Source organism: Microcaecilia unicolor, chromosome 11 (assembly GCF_901765095.1).
Source record: "Microcaecilia unicolor chromosome 11, aMicUni1.1, whole genome shotgun sequence".
Lineage (NCBI taxonomy): Eukaryota > Metazoa > Chordata > Amphibia > Gymnophiona > Siphonopidae > Microcaecilia > Microcaecilia unicolor.
This window is the reverse complement of record NC_044041.1, coordinates 84,646,183-84,673,735: the sequence shown is the minus strand read 5'-3', so window position 1 is coordinate 84,673,735 and position 27,553 is coordinate 84,646,183. Positions and strand designations below refer to the sequence as shown.

Sequence of the window (27,553 nt, the reverse complement as noted above, 5' to 3'; positions counted from 1 at the left end):
TGCAAAATTGAACATCCTGCACTTTTCAGGTTTGAATGGATGGCCCGGACACACCGCCTGCTTTCTTCTCTTCACAAAAGATCCTAGATCTCTCCTCCCCTCCCCCATGCCCTCAGAGTCTATACCCAGATTTCTTTATGGTTTTGTTCTTTGGAGTAAACTAATTCTCTGGCCCTGTATTTAGCACGTGGTTCCTCATCCCCTGTACTTCTTGTCTCTGGAGCATCCTGTGGGGGTGAGGGGAGATGGTGATATTTTAGTAATTTAAGGTCAATTTTCAAAAATATGGTTAGTCTCTAAGGGCCTCTTTTACCAAACTGCTAGCGATTCCCGGTGCGGCTTTGTTGGCATTGCCGTGCCAGGAATTGCTAGCTTGATTTAGTAAAAGAGGCCCTAAATTTGTAGGTGGACTTTAAGCATCCTCAGTTTTCATCTGGAGAGTCTACGCATTTTAAGCACTGAGGTCCCGATGCTCAACAGTGTCCATTAGGACCATACTAGTGCCCACATTTATCTGTGCAGAATGTTCAGAGGGGTCTAACATGGGACGTGAGTGTGCCAGGAATTAGCACAGATAGTGGAGTGGAGGAGTGGCCAAGTGGTTAGAGCACTGGTTTTGCAATCCAGAGGTGGCTGGTTCAATTCCCACTGCTTCTCCTTGTGATCTTGGGCAAAATGCTTAACCCTCCATTGCTTCAGGTATAAACCTAGATTGTGAGCCCTCTTGGGACAGAGAAATATCCAGTGTACCTGAATGTAACTCACCTTGAACTACTGAAAAAAGGTGTGAGCAAAATCCACACAAGAAAAATAGCATGTAAATGTAAGTCAAGCTTATATAAATGAAGTAATTTTATATTCCTCCCCAATGCTCAGAAAAGATGGCCCAAAACAAAAGTGCCTTATTTCTGCAAAAAATAGCACCAGGTCGGAGCAGGCATTAGGTTGTTGGAAGAGATGATTTCCCATGAATGCTCATGATTCTTTCTGCAAAATCTGCTGATTTTGATTCCTTTTGGAAGCAGAAGGAAACCCGTGCAAGCCCTTAAGTGCTGGTCAGCAGACCCAAGCAAAAGCACACATTGGTGTCTGTTTCCTGCATGTAAATATAAGTGTCCAAGCTAAAAAAAAAATTAAAAACGCTTATGTTTAGAATGCAGAAAACAGATGCCAGTGTGTGCTTCACGTTCGGGTTTTACCAGGCGCATTCGCACAGGAGCTGAGCTTACCACGGAACTCATTCTGCACTTTCGCCAAGCGCAATCCTTCCGCCAAACTCCCTAATGCTCCATGCTTTAAGCATGCCTATATATTTGCATCTCATTAGCATGGAGCATTAGGGCATTATTCTGCACTGTTCCAGCGGTATTTTTACGGTGCTATTCGGAACAGCACTGGAGTTTGAGCATCGGGGCCTAAGAGGCCTGGTTTACTAAGGTACACTGTCACACTGCAAACATGTCACGTCTCACTTGCTGTAATGTAAGTTGTATCAAAATCAGACACTAATGCATGTTCATGATGTGCAATATGGCGGCCAATTATTAGCATGGCTTAGTAACTCAACGCCTAGATTATGGGCTATGTGCTGAAAATCAGTGCTGTTAAGCTAATTTTTCCCCCCTTGTTCTAATGGTGAATGAATAGCCGCACAGTTTTTATGTTTACAAACTAGACTGTTAAGTTTAAAGCAAGAGATTAGAGGAAAATTTGTGAGTCTCACTCCCCAAGTTTGGTGCCTGAACCCTTCGGAACACCAACGCCTTAGCAAGCCTTCTAGCTATTCAGATTGAATCGCTGGCTTTCCTGTTGGGATTCAATCTCCCAGAATTCTTCATTGATCAGGCAGAGCTAACCGATTAGTGCCCAAGCAGGAAATTCTAATGCAGTTGCTTTCTTTACACCAGCACAACCCAAATCCCTTTTCGCTGCACTCCTAGTTCATACAACTGGAGTAGACAGACTGCTGAGTCAGGTCCTGGTCACGCCATAACCAGGGTGTGCAGGGGCACTTGGGTCTCCCCAGGGCAGGAATCCAGTGATCCTGTCTTCAGAATTGATCTGAAAAGCTCCTTGCAGGTTCAGACCTGATTGAGTGAGGTGTGGGGAATGCCCTCTGGAAGATGGCAACACCAAACTTCTTGCAGCTCTGGCTTTCTAGTAGTTAATATGAACTCCAGTTTCAGAGCTGGCTATGGAAGGGCAGAAGGAATTGAATAACAGATTCATGAATTTGAATGAGAAGCACACAGCTCTTCCTTCAGTGATTTCCCCCTCCCCCCCCCCCCACCTCATCACCAACAGAGTTTTAGTTCTTGCAAGCTGAGAGCAACAGTTTCAATAGCACAAATATTCCTGTCTAATGCCTCCCCCCCCACCCCCCAACACTTTTGACCTTAGCCAACTTCCTGGAGACATGAACAAGCATATGATGTTGGAGTTTGTCAGTTTGAGCTGGCCCTGGCACTTCTTCAAGTTTCCATGTTTTAATAGAAAACCCAGATGGCAGGGCATTTTGACAGGGGTGAGGAGAGAGCTTCAGAAAGGGACAACAGCCTGGCTGACTGGTGTACACTCCTTTGCAGTCCTGTCCCCAGACTGAGACTTGCATATAAGAGGAAAAGCCACATGGTCCAGCTGGACAGCAGATTGTGGGTTTCTAGTATTTTATTTATTTATTTATTTTATTTTATTTTGAAGGGGAGGGGGTCAGAGGAAGTGGTTCCCTATAAATTTTTGTCATGCACAGTATTGACAAGGAAATATGTGGAAGTGATACATGGTAGGGCTTTTCATGGGCCTGGGGAAAACTGAACATCAGATCCTGCAGGAGAGGAAAAACAAATTAGTATGATATAAAAGAGAATTAGCAGATTCTAACAGTCATGCCCAGACAGTGGAGCTAGACAAGAGCATGGGGGTGAAAGCTTTAGGTGAAATATCGTGATCTTTAGTGAATCATTCACAAAGAATGATTCTCAGCGGATCAGAAAAGTGGAAAACCTGGAGTTTTCATACGGGGTCAGACCAAAGGCAATCAAATCCAGTATAATCCAGTATCCTTTTTCTAACAGTGGCCAATCCGGGTCACAAGTACCTGACAGAATCTCAAGAAGAAGACAGTTTCCATTCTACTAACCTCTAGGTATTTGTCCAAAACCTTTTAAAACTCAGCTACACTAACTGCTTTTACCATATTCTCCAGCAATGAGTTCCAGTGCTTAACTGTTCATTAAATGAAAACATATTTTCTCTTTTTTGTTTTAAAGTAGTACCATTTAACTTCTTGGTGCATCCCCTAGTCTTTGTACTTTTTTGAAAGAGTAAATATTCGATTCATGTTTACCTCATTCCTCTCCCATCAGGATTTTATAAACCTCTATCGTATCTCCCCTCAGTTTTCTCTTCTTCAAGCTGAAGAGCCCTAAACTCTTTAGCCTTTCCTTTATATTAGAGGAGTTCCATTCTCTTAACCATTTTGGTTGCCCTTCTCTGTACCTTTTCAATTTCTGCTGTATCTTTTTTGAGATGTGGCGACCAGTGTGATGATGGGTGCTGTGTTTGTCCAGTTACCTATATCAGAATAAAGGTCTGCTGAAATCCCCCCTCCCCCTTCCCCTGAAATATCCAAAAATCCCACAGATTTCCAGAGCCCTCATTAACCCTCAGTTGCTGAAAAAAGGGCCTTACCATGGGTATGTTTAGGGTGGGTGAGGAAACACCACACATAGATCAAAACTGATACATGTTCTATTTTGCACACCTCATTTACCATCCAGACAGGTACAAAGGTGTGAAATCACAAAGGGAAACATAAACAGGTACTTTTTTTCTCTTTGAAAATCTGCAGAACCTATGTGCTCTAAAAATACCGGCTTACTTTGCATGAACTGTGCTGCCATCACACTTTAAGTCTAGAAGAGGCACGGCAATGACCACTGAACAGGGAGTGGCACAGTAGCCACAGCCAAATAGTTACAGCAGGAACCTACAAGCCAAGCCTGCATTTCTAACTTGTCCTGAGGCAGAATTTGACCTAGGACCATAGAACATTCCTCCTTGATTCATGTTGAGCTTAGGCCTGGCTGAATAATTGAAACTGCTTAGCAATTAGGAGGGGGAACAAAGCATCACTCTAAAGCAGAGGACTCTCAACACACCAATCCAGTGAATATCCATGAGGTAAATGTGTGTGCACTCCCTTCCTTCATTGTATGCAGATGTATCTCATGCATATTCATTGTGGGTATCCTGAAAACCTGGCTGGGTCCTGCTCTACACAGGAAAGAAAGCAGAAGAGGAAGCAGTCTCCAGGAGGTTAGTGGCTGCTCCCACTTACCCAAGGTGTGGCCCAGAGGCTTGAAGAGGGTAGAAATGCCTTAGTTCTTCTCCTCTGACACTGCCAAGCCCCTCATCTCTTTCACAAGGACCTGAGGGGAACAGAGATCTGTCTTAACACCAGTCACAAATCTTAGTCTGGCTAGTTGCAAGCTCCATCAGTGAATCCAACCTGTCTTCTGCTGGTGGGGCCTGGCAGGCTTTTTATTGGTGCCTGATGCATGCCATCCAGTGTGGCAGTCTCCTTTTTCACACCCCCAGTGCATAGGTAGATAAAAACAGAGTTTGTGTGGTCAGTGATACCATGATTGCCACCGAAGGGTGGTCTATAGGGCTGCAGATTACATGCCATCTGAGCACGCATGTGCATGGGACAGCAGGTGGTGGCAAATAACACCTGAATGCACACCGGCTTTTAGATATAGTGGGATTAGCAGAAGGTTTCATTCATCCTTTTTTTTTCCTGCTGTTTGGATGAGAGCATTTTCATCACAGAGAGGAGAGGGAGGCTACTGCTTCTGAATCTGTTCTTTCCTGTGGTTTGGAGCCTAAGACCTGGCCCATTTTAATTTGTTTTAATTTGTGTTGTATATTACAGAGTGAGGGGGGCTTGTTTTTAAGGTGTGTGCGTTTGCTGTGCTTGGTGAGTATTAACTGGGGACCTGTGCTAGTTCCAATTTCTTTATCCTGCTAACATTAATATGCATTGCTTAGGCTAAAAGCAATTAACTTTCCTTCTGCTGCCCAGAACAATTTTTCCAGGCAAAAGGAAAAGAAAGAAAATGTTTGGCACTGTCCAGAGCCCCTCCGCCCTTCCTCTTTGCTGCTGTGGCTACAGCACTCCCCCCCCCCCCCCCCCCCCACAAGTCCCCCATAGGATTCAGGGAGTCTGAGAATCCTTCCTGTCCTAGGAGAGCTCTCTGCAGATTGCAGCACTTTAATCTTTAAACCCCCTTCCCTTCCACCCCTACCCCTCACACACAAAATGAGAGCTTCTCCCATTGTCTCTCTTGCAATATGAAAACATAGCTGAATGGGTTTCTTGTGTCCATGTAATGTAAGACACTGATATCACATTCAAACTTTCCCTGTCCCCTTGCAGCCCAGACAGCAAACTGACTTTTCCTGTTCTCTCTGGTCTTCTGTCCCTGTCTTCCCTCCTGTCTTTTCTTTCCTAACAGTAAAGAGTGTTAATGGCCTCTTTAGGTTTTGTTACAGATTCATAATGCAGAGATGTCAAGGGTGGCCCATCCCAAAGCTGGAGATTTACCACCACTGTTTTGGAGATTGAAGGTGAGGTTTTTCTCTTGGGCACCAGCCATGTCTAAAACCAGTCCTAGCAGAAGCACATTCCAAAAACTGAGATATTCTAATCAATAAATTGAAAATAAAATTATTTTTTTTTACCTTTATCATACCCAGCATCACCCTTGTGTCCTTGCCCCTATCTTTCCACCATGTTGATTATCCCCCTAGCCAACATAACTGTTCTGTACCCCCATTCCCCCCCCCCCCCAAATGCCAGCATCTCTCCCTCCCTCCCTCCCTCTCTCTCTCTCTTTCCTTCATCTACCCCCTCCTCCTCCATCTACCCCCACTCCTCTCAAGGGTCCAGCAAGTACTCCTCTCTCTTTCCTTGCTCCTGTTCTGTCTCCACTTTGCAGGTCCTGCACTTCTCCTTCTTCCTTCTTATCCTGCAGATCCTGGTATCTCTTCCTCTCCCACCCCCCACCATCTTGGCATCCTTTCCTTTCTCCTCCCTCACTTCTCTCTCCCTTTTCTTCCATCAATGTGCAGCATTTCCCCCTCTCCCTTTCCATCCAAAAGCACATTTCCTACCCCTTCAATTCAAGTGTAACATTCTCCCCTCATCCCCACCCATTTCATCCAAATGCAGCATTCCCACTTCGTCCATTCAAGGGCAACATCCGCCCCCCCCCCCCATTCCTACCCCTTCCATTCAAATGAAGCATTCCCCCCTTCCATTCAAGTGCAACATTCTCACCCCCTTCCTCCTGTGTGTCTGGCATCTTCCCCTATCCACAATCCCTGCAGTCACATCCTTGGAATTGAAGACTGGGAAGAGAAAGGGAGGTTTCAGAGATCTGAGGCATGATTGGCATTCTGTGAGGCAGCAGGGGAACATGGGAAATTTGGTGCCCCAAAATTTTGCCTTTCAGCAGAGGAATAGTAGGCCTGGATATAAATTCAGGTCTGATGACAGCTGTAAGAGGTGCAAAATGTACTTGTGCAAATGCCATTTTTGTATTTTGACCCCCAAGTCCAGCCCAGGAACTGTAGGAAAGAATTCAGCTGGTAATGAAGACAGGTGTCTGGCTTATAGGTCAAGGCACCCTCCAGGCCCCCAGCAACTGCAGGAGAAGCAAGATACAAACTTCAACCTCCTGTCAGCACTGACACTGCCACCACCTCTCTTTATGAGACACAGAGGGGCATAATCAAAAGGGGCGCCCAAGTTTTCCTGAGGACATCCTCGCAGGACGTCCCGGTGAAGGGGCGAGGAAACCAGTATTATCGAAACAAGATGGGCGTCCATCTTTTGTTTCGATAATACGGTCAGGGACGCCCAAATCTCAACGTTTAGGTCGACCTTAGAGATGGTCATCCCCGATTTTCGGTGATAGTGGAAACCGAGGACGCCCACCTCAGAAACGACCAAATCCAAGCCATTTGGTCATGTGAGGAGCCAGCATTCGTAGTGCACTGATCCCCCTGACATGCCAGGACACCAACCGGGCACCCTAGGGGGCACTGCAGTGCTCCCAGGTGCTAAGCCCCCAAACCCACTACCCACAACTGTACAACACTACCATAGCCCTAAGGGGTGAAGGGGGGCACCTACATGTGGGTACAGTGGGTTTTGAAGGGCTCACATTTACCACCACAAGTGTAACAGGTAGGGGGGGTATGGGCCTGGGTCCGCCCCCCAGCCCATCCGAGCCCTGCCCCTGCCGCACAGTCACCTCGACCCTCCAAGACTCCAAGAAAGCCAGATTCTATAAGCAGTGAAAATATTGGTAAAAGTAAGAGAAATGCACTTTCTTACGTAGTCTAAATACAAAATTAGAAAAGACATACATTTCCAAAAAAGCAAACATCCATGAACATCATGTCCCCCTTTCCTTTCCCTCCCATCCACGAGCAGTTTGCCCCTTCTCTCCCTCCCATCCACGAACAGCTTGTCCCCTTCTCTCCCTCCCATCCATGAGCAGCTTGCCCCCTTCTCTCCCTCCCATCTACATAAGTACATAAGTAATGCCAATTTGGGAAAAGACCAAAGGCCCATCAAGCCCAGCATCCTGTCTCCGACAGTGGCCAATCCAGGTCAAGGGCACCTGGCAGCTTCCCAAACGTACAAACATTCTATACATGTTATTCCCGAAATTGTGGATTTTTGCAAGTCCATTTTGTAGCGGTCTATGGACTTGTCCTTTAGGAAACCATCCAAACCCTTTTAAAACTCTGCCAAGCTAACCGCCTATGAACAGCTTGTCTCCTTCTCGTCCATCCATAAGCAGCTTGCCCCCTTCTCTCCTTCCTGGGCATACCTTACAGCTCTGGTGGTCTCATGGCCTGTTTGGGGCAGGAATTAACCCCACTCTTTCCTGCTCACTGCCATTGACCTGCTCGCTGCTGTCGTTTCTTGAAAATGGCTGCCGAGACTTCAAACGTTAGCCTTGCAAGACTTCCGTGAAGTCTCATGAGGCCGCTGCTTGAAGTCTCGGCAGCCATTTTCAAGAAGCGGCAACAGTGGGGAGGTCAGTGGCAGGAAAGAGTGGGGTTCTTTCCTGGCCCGAAGAGGCCACTAGACCACCAGGGCATGTTATGGTAGGTTCAGGGGGGAAGGGAAAGAAGGCCAGCCAGCCCCGAAAACCTGGACAAATGGGCTAGCTGGAAAATACCATCTGGACCTCCAACATTCCCCTGAAAATGATAACCCTACACCGTGGAGTAATAGAGGCACTGTAATATTCTCTTTTATTTTCTTTTAATTTCTTTATCATTCCTAAGATTCTGTTTCTGTTTTTGGTCTTCCATACGAATCCAACGCATAACCAGCCACATCATTACTTTGTTTAAAGGCGTAAAAGATGCTGCAATGTCTCTGGTCCTTACCGTGTGGTAATTCAATTTAGGGCCTTCCTATATAATTTTTCTTTATATATTAAGTAGTTGCCCTACCCTCCCCCCCATGCCACAGATGTATCATTATAGCTAGAAAATGTCATTTTTCTGTCAGAAATAAACCTGACTCAAAGGTTAGGACAGTGTGGAGGAAGCCAGAAAGGGGGGCAAAGAGAGGGTGAAAGTGAGCCATGAGCCTATGAGAAAGAGAGAAAAAGTGATATATTTGGTTTGCACCTGTTGTATTTATGTACCTGCTCAATTTCAGTTTATAACTATTGTGGAGTTTTATCCTAATATGACAGAAAGCTTGTTGTAAGGTATTGAACTTGGAAACAGAGTGTTGTATGTACACCAGCGTATCGGAATGCGTTTAGAATGTTCACTGTGATTTTGTGCCAAAACTAATATAAAGCTGAAAAAGAAATATGGGAAAATGAGAAAATTAACCATGAGGCTATGAAAGAGAATGAGAGAGCGCACCGTGAACTTAGCAGAGGCAGAAAGAGCACCGTGAGCCTATGAAAGAGAGTGAGAGAGTGCCCCAAGAGCATACCTTTGAAATATAGCCCTGCCAACAGAAAAAGAGTGTACTGACTGCTTCAGTTCCTGGGCCAAGCTGGTTAAGGGGCCGATGCTGCCTCTGGGCTTGGGAGAAAGCTTGAGAATGCCAGGCAGGCTGCTAAGAGTCTCCAGGTAAATGAGCTAGTGAGATGATTGTTCCCGGAAGAGCCGTAGGCAAAGGCTACTATTCCAGCACAGGTGGTAAAAGCTTCCACAGATAGCCAGGGGGAGAGAAGCTGTGACTTTAATTACTGTAATTAAATTGTTAATGGCTGTATATAAAAAAAGAGAGACTGTGAAAATAATTTTGGAGGCTTGTGGTCATAGGAAGCAGGTTATAATAAATGTTGGATCCAACTGGCCCATTCTGAATGATCAGATAACGGGTATGGCGGGGCTGGGGGAGATGCACCATTACTGGCCCGTAGAATGACTCACTCCCTCTGTTTACCAGCAGTGCTGGCTTACAGGTGCTTACAAGGGTAGTTCCTAAACTTGTTCTGGGGGGGGGCTTTCCAGCCTGTCAAGTTTTCAGGATATCTACAATGAATATTCATGGAAGAGATTTGCATACATTGTCTTACCGCTGCTGGCGGCTCACAGTTCCAGCCCTAGCCGCAGCCCCGGGTCCCCACCTGCCTGCCCTCAGGTCCCACGACAGCCCCCTTTTTGTTCCTGCCGCCCTGCGTTTAAATCTGTTTTACTTCAAAGTCAAAGCAGCAACAGTGAAAGAAGCAGGCTCACCTCGAGCCTTTCCTTCCCTCTCAGTTAGGGTTACCATATGGCTCCAGAAAAAGGAGGACGGATTGAGCCAGCCGGGTTTTACTTCCATTGCTTTCAATGGAGGTAGTTGAGCCAGCCGGGTTTTACTTCCATTGCTTTAAAGCAATGGAAGTAAAACCCGGCTAGCTCAATCCGTCCTCCTTTTTCTGGAGCCATATGGTTACTACTCTCAGTGTCCCGCCTTCCTCTGATGTAATTTCCTGTTTCCGTGACAGCAGGATACTGTGAAGGAAGGGAAGGCTGGAGGCGAGCCTGCTTCTTTCACTGTCTGCTGCCGCTTCTGTCGCTTTGACTTTGAGGTAAAACAGATTTAAACGCAGGGTGGCAGGAACTAAAAGGGGGCTTTTGCAGGAGAAGAGGGGTGGCAGGTGGGGGATGGGTTGGAACTGGAACTAGCAGCAGCTGAGAAGGGGGCTAAGGCTGGAATTCAGGGGCTGAAAAGGGGGACAGGTGGGGGCTGGGGCGAATTGCTGGACATGGACGGGAGGGAAGAATAGGAGACAAAGGATAATTGCTGGATATGGATGGGAGGGGAGGGCAGGGGAAAGAAGAGAATCATGCTGAACATGGATGGAGGGAAGATAGGAGAATCGCTGGACATGGATGGGAGAGCAGGACAGAGGAGAGAGGAGAATTGCTGGGCATGGATAGATGGAAGGGAGGGCAGGGGAGGGAGGAGAACTGTTGGACATGGATGGAGAGGAGAGCAGGGGAGGGAGGAGAATTGCTGGACATGGATGGAGGGAATGGCAGGGATGAGAGGAGAATCAATGGACATAGATGGAGGGGATGACGGGTGAGAGGAGAATTGCTGGACATGGATGGAGGGGAGGGCAGGGGAAAGAGGAGAATTACTGGACATGGATAGAGGGGAGGGAAGACAGGAAGGAGATGCACATGGACGGATGGAAAGGGAGAGAGGAGAAATGCTGGACATGGATGGAGGAGAGGGAAGACAGAGGAAGGAGATGCATATAGATGGAGAGAAGGGGAAAAGAGAAATGTTGGACATGGATGGAGGGAAGGAAAGACAGAGGAAGGAAATGCACATAGATGGAGGGGAGAGAGGGTAAATGCTGGACATAGATGGAGGGGAGGGAAGAGAGAGGAAGTGAGATTAACATGAATGGAGGGGAGGAGGAGAAATGCTGGACATGAATGGAGGGGGGGGAGAGGAAAATGCTGGACATATAAATGGAGGGGAGAGAAGAAGGAGATGCATATGGATGGAGATGAGGGAAAGGGAAGAGAGGAGAAAAACTGCACATGAATGGAGAAAATAGGCAAAAGCTGGATCCACTCTGTACCTCCTCCAGTCAAGTCCGTGAAGGACCCAGCTTTTACTTATGGTTGTAGGGCAAAAAGTAAAGAAGAAAGGAGGAAAGTAAAGAAATAAATGGAAAGGAAGCCCTGAAAATGGAATTAAAAGAACAGATAGAAAGCAGCAGAATCAGAGACCGGGACCAGCATGATCAGAAAAACAATGTCACCAGATAACAAAGGTAGAAAAAATCATTTTATTTTCATTTTAGGAATATGACCAATTTGAGAATTTACATCTGCTGTCATATTTTGCACTGTATAGGATGAAACATATTTCTTTCTATTTTTCTGGTATTGTTCTGCATGCAGAGTCTAGCTTCTTACGATTTCAGGTTAACTTTTGAAGAATTTGGAGAGGGCTATCTATGTTCTGCTTGTGTGACTGCAAGGCCAAGTGTCTAAATAGAGATCTGTTTGTTAGGTTTTGAGATTTTGATAACGTATTGTATTTCAGATTTGGCAAGACTGTTCTCCTAATTCCTGGTCTGTGTGCTAATTCGGTTTGCATCATTTAGGGTATACTAGAGCTGTAACAGCTTTCAGACAGTATTTATAATAAAAAAATCACAAATTATTTTTCTTCTCCTACACTGGTGTAAGATTTTCAATAATGCCTGGTTATATGTGCCATGGCTGGTAAAACAGGTGTGGCTACTGTAGGGGTGGAGCCATAGTGATCCCGCCCCTAAGGTTACCCATAATGAGTACCAGTACCTTTTTTCCTACAAAGAAAATCACTGGGGACCCATGTCTGGTAGTGGAAGAATTTGTGTTGCTCTCACTGAGGGGAGGGGAGAGAGAAGGGGGGGGGAGGTGAGGGGTTGGGAGGAGAAAGGAGATAGAAGAGATGCTGGATGTTTAGGGGGCGCCAACTAATAGGCTTTAGGGGGTGCCAGAAACCCTAGCACCAGCCGTGGTGGGAAGGGAGAGTATTCCATTTCTTTGGCTGTTCTGATTCAAAACCCATTGAAACAGTAAATCCCAGGTTACAAACTCATTAATGTAGGGAGTATTGGACCCTTCCACAGCCTGGGTGCTGGTGTGTCATCTGTGGATCGGCGCCCAGATTACTTTCAGTTGCAACGTTTTGCTTTTTTTAAAAGGTCATTCTGAATCTATACTCGCCTGCGAGCCCTGGATAATCGCATCAACAGAGGTCTGGGCTTGTATTGTTTTTTTGTCATGCAGTTGCCAAGTCTGTGACTCATGAGGAGCATGACTGAGCCATCCTAATTGTGGAGGGGGAGAGAAGAAAGATAACACAGGAGATTCATCCCTTTAATAGGTGAGGGACTCCTTTCCCTCCCTCCCCCTCTTCCTCCCCCATGCAATCTATAATAAATTGTGATTTATTGACTCTTAGGGAAGTGGCCAAGTCAGAACATTTTGTTTCATTTTGAGTTTGGCTGTTTTCCCCAATTTCTGTGAGATTTTGTTTTTCTATTTTGTTTTACACATTTTGTTTTAACAGAAAAATTTAGAGTGTGCGATAGCGTTTTAATCTGTACTGATCAACATAATGAACTTTAATTTTGTCAGTTATTGTGTATTATATCAACTTATCCCACACTAATCCCCCTGTATACTAAGCCACGCTAGCGCTGACACAGCCCATTCACTTTGAATGGTCTATGTTGACATTGCCATGCGACTTAGTAAACAGGGAAGTACGTTTTGAATTTTTTGTGGGGTTATTTATCCCCTAGGTTCTGCCTGGTACTGGAATAGACCTGTCCAGTACCAGAGAGAACCCCGAGAAGGCTGATTAGACCTCAAATCTGACTCCATCTCTAAATAGAATAATTCACTAATTAATTCAGTTTTTGAGGTGTGCTAACGAGTGCACATCCCTTCAGCCACTACCCCCTCTCTCCCTATTGTGGATAATTCTGGCACTGGGGGCCCGGTTGCATCTGTCCTGTTTTTAAATTAAGGTCACCACATATGTGGACTTGTAACCCTTGGAAAACTGGAAGGTCACAATTCTAGATGTGGAAGGGGAGGGTCAAAACAAAAGCAGAACTGGACCAGCACAGGCCCCCTGCTCTGCATTTTCTTTGTTGCATAGGCTTTACTGTGCAGACAGAGCCCAGCTGTGCTTTGGGTTTTCTGTCTTCTTGTTCCCATCATCTATATAAATAATTCTCACCTCCAACGTTCAGAACCTCACTGTGTGGCAGGGAAACACTGAAGCCCTGTAGTCTTCTAGGCTGTCAGCACCACTCACTCTCACTCATAGCCCCGCCCTCAGCCACGCCCCATCCACACATAATTCACAAACCCAACATTCTAAATGCAAATTTGTAGTTGCAAGATCCCATGAGTGTATGCCCCGCCGTCACGTCACAACGTGATGACGTGGAGGGCGGGGCTATGACACTCAGCCAATCGCCAGTTCCACCGCCCTCCGACGCTACCCCCCCTGACGCACTGCGAGAAACAGCCGACTATGCAGGGCCTCCACCCCCCCCCCCGACGCACTGCGACAAACACTGAGCTACGCAGGGGGAGGAGTGCTGTCCGAACACCTGAACCACAGGGAACCCGAAGCTGCCGCACACAAAAACAAAACTACCCGCCTGCACCCTCCCCACGCTGCCATCCTGCACCCTCCCCATGCTGCCATGCTGCCATCCTGCACCCTCCCCACGCTGCCATAGGTAAACCTTGCTAGCGCACGTTTCATGGCTCACAGAAACGGGCCTTTTTTACTAGTATTTATATAGTATTGCAGAGATGCCAAGTTACCCAGTTCCAGGCTGGAGATTTTGGGACCGTCCTGGTTTTGAACTTACATCTCAAAGCAGGGTAGGATTTGTAGTGCCTGATCCTGCCCGTTGAAATCAGTGCTGCAAGTCCCATAATGCACTAGGATGGGGTGGTCAGAAATCCAGGACTGTCCCAAAATCTTCCGCCTGGAACTGAGTAACGTGGCATCTGTGGTATTGCGAGTGTAAGTAAATAAATTCTCTGGTCTGCATGTTTTTTCTTTATAGCTCAGCCATTTATTTATTCATTTTTTACTCTCCATAGCTGTTTTCTTGTAGCTAGTACTGCTGTACCGCTATCTTGCTTTGTGATTCAAAATGCATCTCTATTCTAGTTTGATTATATTTTCTTTTGTTTATGCTTAAATTGTTAATTTGACTAATTTACTTATAATCAACATGATGTGTTTCAAGATTTCCTTGATGTATATTTATGAAAATCAATAAAAAATTAAATGCATCACTGTTTGAAGTAAATAAAAGACCTTGAAAACGTGCATAAACCATGTAGGGGTCCTTATACTAAACTGGCAAAAAGTGGCCTTATGAGCCCTTATGCAGGTCTTTCTTGTGCACTAAAAGCTATTTTTTTATCACAGCTGTAAAATGGCCTGTTTTCTACTTTTTTGTATTAATGATATGTGCTAATGTGGCCCTTAGCGCACGGCCATTTTTAAAAATTACTGCATGAGCACTTATCGCTACCCAATTTGTAAACATAAGGGCTCTCACGGTATCCTTGCGATAACCAATTAGCATGCGGTAATATTCATGCACTAACTGGATTGTGCAGGAACACCCACTCTCTGCCCATAACTGGCCCCCTAAAAAAAAAAAAAAGAAACATTTTTAGCATGCAGACATTTTGAAGTTACCACAGGATGCCTGAGCACATCCTATAATATCCTTATTATATCTATATGTTCCATCTTTGCTTATACCCTTTACTGTCAATTAAAACGTTCTATTGCGTATTGTGTTGACGTAAGTAGTATACTATGCCATACTTTGTATTATTTTTTGAATACTTTTACTGCTGTAATTGCCTATTGCTCATGTTTGATTTATTCTTATTGTACATCGCCTTGAGTGAATTCCTTCAAAAAGGTGGTAAATAAATTCTAATAAATTTATTTATTTTATTTTTTGTTATATTTGTACCCCGCGCTTTCCCACTCATGGCAGGCTCAATGCGGCTTACATATTGTATACAGGTACTTATTTGTACCTGGGGCAATGGAGGGTTAAGTGACTTGCCCAGAATCACAAGGAGCTGCCTGTGCCTGAAGTGGGAATCAAACTCAGTTCCTCAGGACCAAAGTCCACCACCCTAACCACTAGGCCACTAAATAAAACAAATCCCTCAGTACTCCATTTTTAGTTGCATTAGGTGCGTGTTAGCGCCTGACATCGCTTAGTAAAAGGACCCCTTAGTGACATACTAAAAAAGCTAAGAGAAGTGGATGTCTCATTCAAAAAGATAAGCAGACATGGGAGTATATGAGGAAATGGTGGGGAATGCTTAGCAGACCTGGGCTCCGAAGCTCAAAGGTCTGTCACTAAAGCCAACAGCGCAGACCCCATAGCACCTGAGCAGTGCAGAAACCTAGCTTTCCAGTGCTCAAAAGAAATGGTATTCAAATTATATGCTCACTATGAAACTGAAAACAAGGGCTAGGAGTGTACCTGGGGCATGCGTACAAACGTTTCATGGCGCACGCCCAGGCAAGACTGGGAGTGCAAGCACACATCGGCGCCATTCTTCTGCGCCTTTAAATATAAGCTTTTCAAACATTGTTTTCACCTGGAAGACTCCTCTTTAGGCACAGCAGAAGAACGGCATCGATGTGTACTTGCACTTTCTGATTTGCTCACTATCAGCATTTATATGAGAAATTCAGAAGAAATCCCTTCTTCAAGACCTGCAATGCCACCTCCGAACTGGCGGTAAGTTTCCAGCATTAAAGGCAGCATTTGATTCTGCGCTGTTCTCTGAGCATTGGCAGGGAATACCAAATGACCTCATTAACATCCATTTGAGTATATTTAAATATAATTTGCAGCCATCTTTGGCATGCATGCTGTTTCCCCGCACTAGAGCCCTCTGAACATTCTGCACACATTAACATGCGCACTAGGTCCGGCGCTAATTGCCTGTAATGCCGATGTTAGTTTTTGAACATCAGCCCCCTGGGAATGTAGAGGTAGACAGTTCTGGCAAGGGGACTGGAAGGGAGCAGATGTGTGACTTAGGGATCACTTCATGAGTATTTGGGACTTGAATACCCTTCCTTGTGTGGCTGTTCGTCCCATTTTACACCGCCAGTGGCTCTCTTTGTCTGTCTTTGCCTGAAATTCGGTGCAAAGTGAAGGAAACCTTTGAAGCAAGGGCCCGGAGGAAACCTCGTAGACAAAGGGGAATCCAGGTGGGGAGCAGTAACCCCGAGGCTCGGAGAAGCCTCCCCTCATCCAGTTCTTCAGGGCATCGCACTCACTGCCAGTCAGCTGCAATCTATAAGACAGTGACATTTTCCTTTTATGGCGCATATTTCACCAAGGAAACAGCATGAGCCAGGCTTTGAGAGGAGATTAAACTTATAGAAGCCTTGGCGGAGCATGGCCAGGCCCCTGAAAGACTTGGATCCGGTAATTTATTACTGCGTTTGGCACCTGACTTTATTCTGCACAAGAAATCTCCTGCTCCAGCTGTTCTCTGCAGGGCTACATCTGTCCCAGCTACATCTGAGCCACTGCCTTGGCACTTATCACCAGAGAACAGGAGCTGGTTAGTGTCTTTGCTCACCTGTCACAAGGTGTTGTGTGAGATCTCCCCTCTCTTGTTCCTTGGGGAGCTTTATCTGATTTTTTTTTTCTTTCTTTCTTACTCTCTGAGATGGGTCTAAGCCTAACACTCCTGGTCCTGCTATAGTTTCTGGCCCATGTGTTGGCATTTGAGAATAAATTGGCAGAAGGGAAGCTAAATTACACACTGATTAGCAAGGAATCACCCACAGGGTTCAATTGTGTGTGGGGGGGGGGGGGAGGTTGGGAGGGGTTGGAAGGTGCCATAATTCTTGCACTAACAAGAACAATTCCATATTCCAGTCTCTGAAAGCTGCTGCTGTTAAAGGGTAAGCATTTTTGGTTTTCAGGCTGGACACTGAAATGTAATTACAGCCGGCTCATTGCAGACTGCTGTGAGAGGGTTTGTCATTTGAATGGATAAACTTTGGAAGCTGTGGCGGGTCTTCTGATCTTCCAAATTCACATAATCTATTGTCAGCTCATTGCTGGTGGGCTGCAGGGTTAAGATGGTAACTGCTTGTCTGTGTTAGCAGTCTGTGTAGTAATTAAGGGGGTGCAGGAAAAAAGATTTTCATTTTATTTCCCAGGTTGTGTCTGGTTTTGCTGTTTTTGTTTAAAACAATTTGTTTCAGGTGTAAATGTGTCAAGAGCGCACACTGCTGACAATACAAGAAAAACAACAAAACTTAGGAAAATCCCCAGTTGTTTCATTTTAAAAATGATATGAAACTACAGAAGATAATTAGATATTACATTTGTGAAGAAATGAACCCAAGGCGGTGTACAGGAAGAACAATCTGGACCAGGATTTCTCAGTCCAGTCCTCAGGACACACCAAGCCAGTCAGGTTTTCAGGATAGCCACAATGAATATGCATGAGATAGATTTGCATACAGATCTCTCTCTTGCTTATTCATTGTGGATATCCTCAAAACCTGACTGGCTTGGTGTGTCCTTAGGACTGGGTTGCAACCCCTGATCTGGACATAAGCAATAGACTATTTCAGCAGTTAAAAATATTCAAATAACAGTACACGTTCCCGCAGATTCTAAATATGGCACAAGATTTTGCTGCCTAAATTTGCGAGTGATTCCAGATACACCTGCAACTTAATTGGCTAATGAGCCATTAATGAGCAATAATTGGCCACTAACAACCAATCATTGATGTTAATTGCCACAATTAGGATTTGCACATGCATTTAGCTGTGTGCTATTCTATAACGCATGTTGCCCAAATTCCATTCATGCAACAAAGAGGGGGGTGTGACCATGGGAGGGGCATGGGTGTGTCGGGGGGCTTGTCAAAAAGTTTTGTGTGCGTTGTTACAAAATACATGAGGAACGAAAGAATCCTGATATCGTATGCAGTCTGAAGTTCTCCAATCTCTCCAAAGATATTAAAAGGATATTACGCAAACATTGGCATATCCTTGAGGGCCATCACGGTTTCCGGAACAAATGGCTTACTGTGGCTGACATGCGCACCAAAAATATTAAAAAGATCATAGCCCCTTCAGCACTCCGTCACTTTACCTATAGCTCCTTCATTTACTGGGCATAAACCATGTGGTTCCTGCTCTATATGCCCATCCTGTATGACCATTTCAGTATTTACTCATCCGCAAACAGGTAAGGAATACCATCTCAAACACTCCTCTAATTGTAACACGGAAGGGGTAGTTTATTTAATTCTTTGCCCCTGTGATCTCATTTATGTGGGTAAAACTATCAGAAAAATCAGGACAAGAATAATCAAGCACAGAAGCAACATCAGGAGGAACAACGTAACAGCACCACTGGTTCAACCTTGTATCCACTATTCACACAATTTCTCTGATCTTCGCTACTTAGTGTTCAAGATTATCAAGCCAGCTTGGAAAGGTCTATTTTTGAATTAAATACTGTCTCTCCTGCTGGTCTTAACATGGAGATAGACCTTTCTGTGTTTTTATGAACACTTTCCCTCATGAGTTTGATGCATGTTTGTAGATTATTCCTCATAGAGTGTGATGCATAATTTTATTTATGGTGCCTTCCATGAAGTTTAAGTATATGATATTTCAATTCTGATTTTATTTTATTTATGCTGTTTTCCACAAAGGTGATACAGAGGGGCATAATAGAATGAAAACGTCTATCTCCATGGGCGTTTATCTCCGAGAACGGGTCCGTGAAGGGGCGGACCGAACCGTATTTTCGAAAAAAATAGACGTCCATGTTTTATTCGACAATTTGTGAGCCTGGGCGTTTTTGCTTTTCAGCGATAATGGAAAATGAAAGCGCCCGGCTCAAAAACGAATAAATCCAAGGCATTTGTTCGTGGGAGGGGCCAGGATTCGTAGTGCACTGGTCCCCCTCACATGCCAGGACACCAACCGGGCACCCTAGGGGGCACTTTTACAAAAACAAAAAAAAAGGTAAAAGAGCTCCCAGGTGCATAGCACCCTTCCCTTGTGTGTTGAGCCCCCCAAATCCCCCTCAAAACCCACTGCCCACAAGTCTACACCATTACTATAGCCCTAAGGGGTGAAGGGGGGCACCTACATGTGGGTACAGTGGGTTTGGGGGGATTGGACGACTAAGCATTAAGCAGCACAATTGTAACAGGTAGGGGGGGATGGGCCTGAGTCCACCTGCCTGAAGTCCACTGCACCCCCTAACAACTGCTCCAGGGACCTGCATACTGCTGCCAGGGAGGTGGGTATGACATTTGAGGGTGAAAATAAAAAGTTGTGAAACATCATTTTTTGTGGTGGGAGGGGGTTAGTGACCACTGGGGAAGTCAGGGGAGGTCATCCCCGATTCCCTCTGGTGGTAATCTGGTCATTTAGGGCACTTTTTGGGGCCTTATTCGTGAAAAAACAGGGTCTAGGAAAAGTGCCCTAAATTCTAGCTACAAACGCATACTTTTTTTCCATTATCGGCGTAAGGCACCCATCTCTGTTCGGGTGATAACCATGCCCCAGTCCCGCCTTCACCACGCCTACGACACGCCCCCGTCAACTTTGTACGCTTCCGCGATGGAGTGCAGTTGAAAACGTCCAAGTTCGGCTTTTGATTATACCGCGTTATTCGTTTTTGTGAGATAAACGTCCATCTCCCGATTTAGGTCGGAACTTGGGCGTTTTTCTCGTTCGATTATAAGCAGGACAGTGTTTATTCAATTTTTTTTTACATTTTTTATTATTTATTATCATTCATCATGTTATTATGTTTCATACTTTTAATTGTTTATGAAAATATAAGTGTAATTTATTTTTATGATCTATTAATCAACACGTTTAAAGGTTGATATTTACTTGAGATTGTATAATGGATTACATACTCTTTTCAGTACTCATCTAATATCACTTAAAATGCCCTAGGAACATTTGAACACAGTATTATTAATGATCAAGTCATCAGTGTTCCTACTTTAACTCTCGAATTAGCTTGGAGGTTTTTCCCGTTCCTCCATTACGAATAGAAATTAAGCAATGTAATTTAGAAACTCTCTGGTCTGTTACAATTCTAAATTATATATACTACAGAGATCAGATTCTGCCCCTATTTAGCAAACAGGACCTTACTATACAGCTTACAGGACCTTGAAAGTTAAATGATGACGCTATCTTTCCACCCTCTCTTTCAATATAAGCACGCATGGCGTATGCATCTCTTTTGGCGGTTTTTACACCGGCAGCATCTTGTTTGATAAAACAGACAATTAGCAGTTTCTGGTAAGTTTGCTGGATATTTTGTCTGAGCTATTATCTGCGACACCCCAATCGGCCTCTGAGAACATTGAAGTCAGCCATTACAGTTGTAAACGTTTAGGTTTATTAAAAAGATTAATTACATTTTAAATATATATAAATGGCAGTATTTCACAGTGCCGAGCCTTGTGAATTACTAGGCATTTTTCTGCCAGTTTTGAATTTGTGATGTCTCGCAAATTGAGAAGCGTTCATTGAACCCTGGAAGCAGGCACATGAGAGCCACCAAAACACCATCCTACATCTTTGAGTAGGCATCGGATGTAGGCTTGTATGTCAGTGCTGGATTTTTTGACCAATTATTTGTCTTTACAGTATCATTGTACATTGTATTATTGCATTATTAGACCCCTGACACAGGCCTTAGGGCCGAAACACGTTCTGTGTCAGGTCATTATTATTGTAATAAAGATCTTCCGCCAACCATCGTTTGCTTCGCAACTTTTTATCCAGTCTTTCTGCCATGACATAGAACTCGAGCTGCCATGTTCTGCAAAGTTTGAAGGTGGGAATCTGTAAAGGGCGTGCGCCATTGTCCTTTATAGAATCACACTTAATGTTGATCTTTTCGGGCGTCCATTTGTGAACATGATTTATAGAATCTGACCGATTATGGCTACTTAACAATGTCAACACAATGCACAATAAAACATCTTCATAAGAGTGTAAATGGAAGTGAAACATACAGACAGAAAAGACAGAATGTAGGCGTTAGATAGAAAATAAGGGGATTCACTTAAAATTGCACGTGAAGTCAGAAAGGCACCTGAATATGAGCTCAGCTAGAATAGTGGGTAAGCATGTCCTGCTACACTACGTGCTAAGGGCTAAATTCTGTATTTTGCGCCTGAAAAATTGGCACTGATTAAAGTCACGCTTAGCGTGATTCTATAAAGAGTGTGCAAAATGTAAGTGAACAACAAGCACATCAGCGCTGATAATTGGGAGATAATCGTTTATCAGCACTAATTGGCAATAATTAGGATTTAGATTCATATCCGATTCTATAACGGATTGCGCCTAAACCCTATCATGCATAACAATTTGGGGACGTGGTTAGGGGCATTCCTGGATTTTATGTGTGTTGATACAGAATCACACCTAAGGTCTATATACTGGCCTGAATTGCACACTTAGCACTAAGTGCATATTTATAAAGGAAGCATACTCATTATAGAATCATGTTAAACCCGTCACATCGGCGCCAAATTTTAGGTGCTACTTATGGAATTTACCCCAGTATGTTGTTTCACATGACTGCACATCCTGAACAGTAATTGTACTGCCCAATGACCCCTCTCACCTTGGGGCCCTTCTTAAATCAGAGACCTTTCATTCTGCCTGCACCCCGATAGGCAATGCCCTTCTAAAGCAACCCACCCCCTTCCCAGAATTAATCCCCCTGGTTAGACCTCTGACGTATTTCTTAATATCAGAATTAGTCTTATGGATTGATTTCCACTTTCTTTCTGTAGATTCAAGTCATGCTAGTCGCCCTCAGTTAGGTAGAAATGAAAAGTCAACCAACACGCTGTGGGTGAGACCTTTTTTTTTTGTTTTAACTAACTGAATACATCTGTGACAAGCTCACAGAGCTCCACTCCCCTCTTCAGATGTTTTGCTTCAGTCAGACTTTAATAAAGATAGCATCTATAGCTCATTTGATGAACTTCTACATAATCTTTCTTTCAACTTCCAGGAAGAGCCTTCTTGCATAGCCCCTGGCCCAGGGTTGTCACTGTATGTTGGCTGGGGATGGAGGAGAGGGTAGAAATATTATAAAATAGAGGAGACATCCTCAGGTAATTGGGTTCCTATTGGAACCCTACAATCAGAGGCCCTAAATCCAGCCATTAGGTATCACCATAGAAGGATGACCATGCCTCGTACCTTCCCTCCCCTTCTCTGGGGGTTGTGAATCATTTATTATCGTTTATTAAAATTTGCTAAAACCGCCTTTATCGCAAAAGCAAATCAAGGTGGGGTACAATAAAGCTACTCAAGTGGATAAAGAACGCCGTGATTACATAGGACAGTTAACAAGCATGTAAGATTTCCACAACCACACTATCAATTATATTCTGCAACAGCTGCAAGCATGTCCCAAACACAGAGAACCCCACAAGAACAGACACACGTAAAATCTAGTATCTGTTATTTAGAAAACCTTCAAAGGCTGAATTTAAAAATAAGTTTTGAGCCCAACCTTAAACTGCCGGAAAGAGGTCTCAGAGCAGAGGGAAATAGGTAAAGTGTTTCATAAGAATGGGGCAGTAAAGTCAAAAAGCACCTCTCCATGTAGATTCCTAGTAAGCCTTTGACGGACTGGGCAGGACCATTCTATGGTCATTAAATGATGAAAGATTATGTGTTGGAATATATGGAATAGTTAAGGTGGAAAAAAAATCGGGGGGGGGGGGGGGGGGTTCTAAAGATAGGATCTTAACTATCACACGATATTCAGTGGGTAACCAGTGGAGTTTAATAAGTATTTAGGATACATGGTCACATCGATGGGTTTGACAAAGAATCCTTGCCGTGGTGTTCTGTACTACTACTACTACTTAACATTTCTAGAGCGCTACTATGGTTACGCAGTGCTGTACAGTTTAACAAAGAAGGACAGTCCCTGCTCAAAGGAGCTTACAATCTAAAGGACAAAATGTCAAGTTGGGGTAGTCTAGATTTCCTCAATGGAGGTATAATGGTTATGTGCCGAAGGTGACATCGAAGATTTGGGCTTTGAGTAAGGATTTGAAGATGGGCAGGGAGGGGGCTTGACGTATGGGCTCAGGGAGTTTATTCCAAGCATAGGGTGAGACGAGGCAGAAAGGGCGGAGCCTGGAGTTGGCGGTGTAATGTCTGTAACTGTTTTAATTCAGTTTTCGACACTCTAGAGTAAACTATATTGCACAGCATCCCTAACCCCAGCTGACACAGAAAGCTGGGGTTAGGGACCAATTCTGGTCGCCGCATCTCAAAAAAGATATAAAGGAATTAGAAAAGGTGCAGAGAGAGGCAACAAAAATGATAAAGGGAATGGAACAACTTCCCTGTGAGGAAAGGCTGAGAAGGTTAGGGCTCTTCAGCTTGGAGAAAAGGCGCTGAGGGGTGATATGATAGAAGTCTACAAGATAATGAGCGGAGTAGAGCGGACAGATGTGAAGCGTTTGTTTACACTTTCAAACAACTACAAAACCAGGGGACACAAGATGAAGCTAGAATATGGTAGATTTAAAACAAATAGGAGAAAGTTTTTCTTTACTCGGCATGTAGTTAGACTCTGGAACTCATTGCCGGAGAATGTAGTGACAGCAGTTGGCCTTACGGAATTTAAAGGGGGTTTGGACAGATTCCTGAGGGAAAAGTCCATTGAACATTATTAATTTTTTTTTGGGGGGGGGGAGGGGGGGTTGCCGGGTTCTTGAAGTCTGGATTGGCCGCTGTCGGAGACAAGATGCTGGGCTTGATGGACCCTTGGTCTTTTCCCAGTATGGCAGTGCTTATGAACTTATGTACTTATAACTGGGGGATGAAAACAGGGACCTTCCACATGACTGGCCCTGACTATGTTTACACAAACATGAGTGGGGGGGGGGGGTTCTGTTGAAATTTTACCTACACAAGGGCAAAAGCTCATCATGGCAGTTTTCAAACAGAAAGGGTTTGCAAGTACTTGTAGGGTTTGCAGGGGGGGTGCAGTTAGAAAACTCCCTCCATAAAAAGATTCTTACTGGGTCGTTAGCATAACTTTTTCCATTTTTGACTCTAGGAGAGAACTTGCTGATGGCTTCAGGAAAAGGTGAGGGAGGGCGATCCCTTGGCCCACCTCATGATCTCTGCTCATCCAGTTTTGACATCTTTGAGCCCTTATTGGTGAATTGGAGGCCAAAGAGCTAAGCACTGCTGGAAGCACAGAGCTCCTAGGTCACCTCCACCTTTGCTCATTTTGTCTGTAGGACCTATTTTTAGCATGTAGCACACCAGAACTAGAAGAGGTACATAAGAACATAAGAGTTGCCATACTGGGACAGACCGAAGGTCCATCAAGCTCAGTATCCTGTTTCCAACAGTGGCCAATCCAGGTCACAAGTACCTGGCAAGATCCCAAAACAGTACAATATATTTTACTAGTAAAAAAAGGCCCGTTTCTGGAGCCAATGAAACGGACGCTAGCAAGGCTTTCCTGTGCCCCCCCCCCCCCCCACACCCTTCGTCAATGTGGGTGAATTGCTCCGCCTCCGCCCTCAATGTCATAACGTTTGACGCGAGGGCGGGGCCCAGAAACTGTGATTTTCGAGGCTTCAGAGCTTCGAACATACGAACCTTGGCATCAGTGACGTCAGCAGCCAATAGAACGTTGAGGGTGAGTTTTATATATATAGATACTGCTTATCCTAGAAATAAGCAGTGGATGTTCCCAAGTCCATCTTAATAATGGCTTATGGACTTTTTTTTTAGGAAGATATCCAAACCCTTTTTAATCTCCCTGGATCCTATCCTTCCTTTGACCACTTCGCCCTCTAGATCTCAGAGTTCAAAGATCTTTCATCCACCATGGTATAACTCTATAAGAGGTTTAGCCTCCTCAGCCGCAACTACGACCTTCGCACTTCGTTGCCAGGGCCGCTGCTTTCTCTGCAACAGGGGCGTAGCTATGTGGGGCCAAGGGGGCATGGGCCCCCTTAGATTTGGCCGTGGCCCCCCGCCGCCGTCGGGTACCTTTGCTGGCGGGGGTCCCCAACCCCCACCAGCCAACGTCCTTGGCGCAGCTGCGTTGCTGATCTGCAAGGGCAGGCTTCTGTTTCTGTGAGGACTTCGGCTACCCCCACCAGTAAAGGTACCCGACAACGGTGGCGGGGGAGGGTTGGCGGCGGCAGGAAGAGGGGGTCAAAAGGGTTGGCGCTGGGGGGGGGTGTCAAAGGTGGTGGTGGCACCGGGGGGGGGGGGGGAAAATGGCGGGGGGGGGGGGTAAATTGTTCCCCTTACCTCGGGCTCTGGACCCCCTGGTCTGCAGCACTCCTAGCTCTCCTGATCCCACCCCCTCTGATGTAGGAAGTCTACACCAGAGAGGGCAGAACCAGCAAAACTAGCAGCAGCACACACAGGGAAATGGTTCCATACATGTGTCTTGTCTGCTGCATTTACAGATATCAAAGCCAATCAAGGAAGGCAGCGAGAGGGTAAGCAGGAGGAGGTGGGGGAAGAGAGAGAGAGGAAGGGTAATGCTGGGGTGGAGCAGGAGAGAGAGATAGAAAAAAGAGAGACAACCATGCTAGGTGGGGGGAGAGAGATGGGGCAGTACTGGAATGGGGGAAAAAGAGAGCAAGAGATGGGATGATGGTGGATGTGGAGAAGAGAGCAAGAGATGAGGTGAGAATGTATAGGGGAAGAGGTGATGCTGAATGGGGGGAGAGAGAGGGTGATTCTGAATGGAGGAGAGAGAGAGACTGGGTGACATTGGTAGGGGGAGAGAAAGGAAATGCATAGTGAGGTGAGGGGGAGGAGATGCATAGCAGGAGGGAAAGCTGCATGGTGGCGGGGATGAGATGCTGCATGGCAGGGGTGGGGGAAGTGAGAATGAGATGTTGCATGGTAGGGGGAAAGAGGGAAGAGATAAAAAAAAGACTGGAGAATAAGAGGAAGGGGAATAGGAGTGCCGGTGTGAGGGAAGGAGATGGAATGCTGTAGGTAGATGGAGACTGTATAGTAGGAATGCATGAAATCTGAATAGGCGGAAAACTAGAAGAAAGCTGAAAGAAAAAGATCAGTGTCAGAGACAGATGTAGTGAAAGAAGTGAAGAAGACAGTCTGGGAGAGAAAAATGAGACCCTAGAAAGAGATTTGAGAGGACAAAAAAGCAGCAGGCAGAGACTGAGACCTACACTGTTAGAAAAATTAAATGGCCAGACAACAAATGTAGGAAAATATTTTTTTAAATTTAGGATGAAGTACAGTTAGCGTGGTAACCATGTTAATCCACTTTAAAGGTTAGTAGAAAATAAAACAAAAAATGGAAAATAAGGTGATAACCATTTTATTAGTCCAATAAAAAGTTATCTCCTTTTTGTCCTTGGGAGTAGCGTGGGAACTGTTAACTGCCCTAAATAGGTGGCAGTAAGGGGTCTCGCAGTAATGGCCACACGCTAATGGGAAAATTAGCATGTGGCTATTAAAAAAAAATGTGGCAAGGCGGCCATTTTACTGCTGCGTTAAAAGTGGCCGCAGCGCACAGAAAACCCACGTGCTGACACCAGCACCAGCCACGTTTTAGCACAGCTTGGTAAAAGGACCCCTTAGTGAATGAAATAAATCAGTTTTCAAAATTTACATGTGCACAGCACAGGAAGACAGTGATCACTGTTTCTCTTTCTCTGAGGTTGCAGAGCCTGGCTTCCTGGAGGTTCAGTTTACTTATTCTGTGTTTGGTGAGGGTTTATCTTCTGCGGTGTAAAAAAAGAAAAGGGTATTCTGTTAGCATAGAATGTCTGTAGGATTGATCTGTACTTATTAGGCTTGTTTAGTTTTCTTAACAGACATATTGAGCTACTACCCACTGTTGCTTTTATGGTGCTGTCTTTTCCTAGGTTGGCCCTTATTGTGTGACTCCTGAAGTTAGTGCTCTTATGGTATGGTAGAATTGCTCTATAGGTCCTGAGTGATTTTCGGAAGGTTTGTAGTATGCCTGGTACATGATTTTGGATTTGATTTAGATTGCATCTTCCGCAGTAGTAGCTCAAGGTGAGTTACATTCAGATACAGTGAGTATTTTCCTGTCCCCGGAAGTCTATGTTTGTACCTGAGATAATGGAGGGGTAAGTGACTTGTCCAAGATCTCAAGGAGTGGCAGTAGAATTTGAACTCTGGCTTCCCTGGTTCTCAGCCTGTTGCTCTAACCCAGGGGTAGACAGCCAGGGTCCTCAAGGGCTACAACCCAGTCAGGATTTAAAGATTCCCAGAATGAATATACATGAGATTGGTTTGCATGTACTTCTTCCATTGTACGCAAATAGATCTCATGCTTGTTAATAATTTTGAAAACCAACAGGATTGTGGCCCTTGAGGCAA

General features: G+C 44.9%; 1 protein-coding gene across 3 annotated transcripts in view; it reads left to right on the top strand.

Moving 5' to 3' along the window:
- The window catches only part of SEMA6B (semaphorin 6B), a 191,919-nt gene that overhangs the window by 50,990 nt on the left and 113,376 nt on the right, over window positions 1-27,553 (top strand). The window contains exon 1 of one of the 3 annotated variants that reach the window (XM_030217967.1): window positions 5,594-5,631. The exons of the other annotated variants lie outside the window; for them this stretch is intronic. The gene's annotated coding sequence lies outside the window, so the exon portion shown is untranslated. Of the gene's footprint in view, window positions 1-5,593; window positions 5,632-27,553 lie in introns of those variants that run through there. 3 annotated transcript variants of the gene reach the window in all.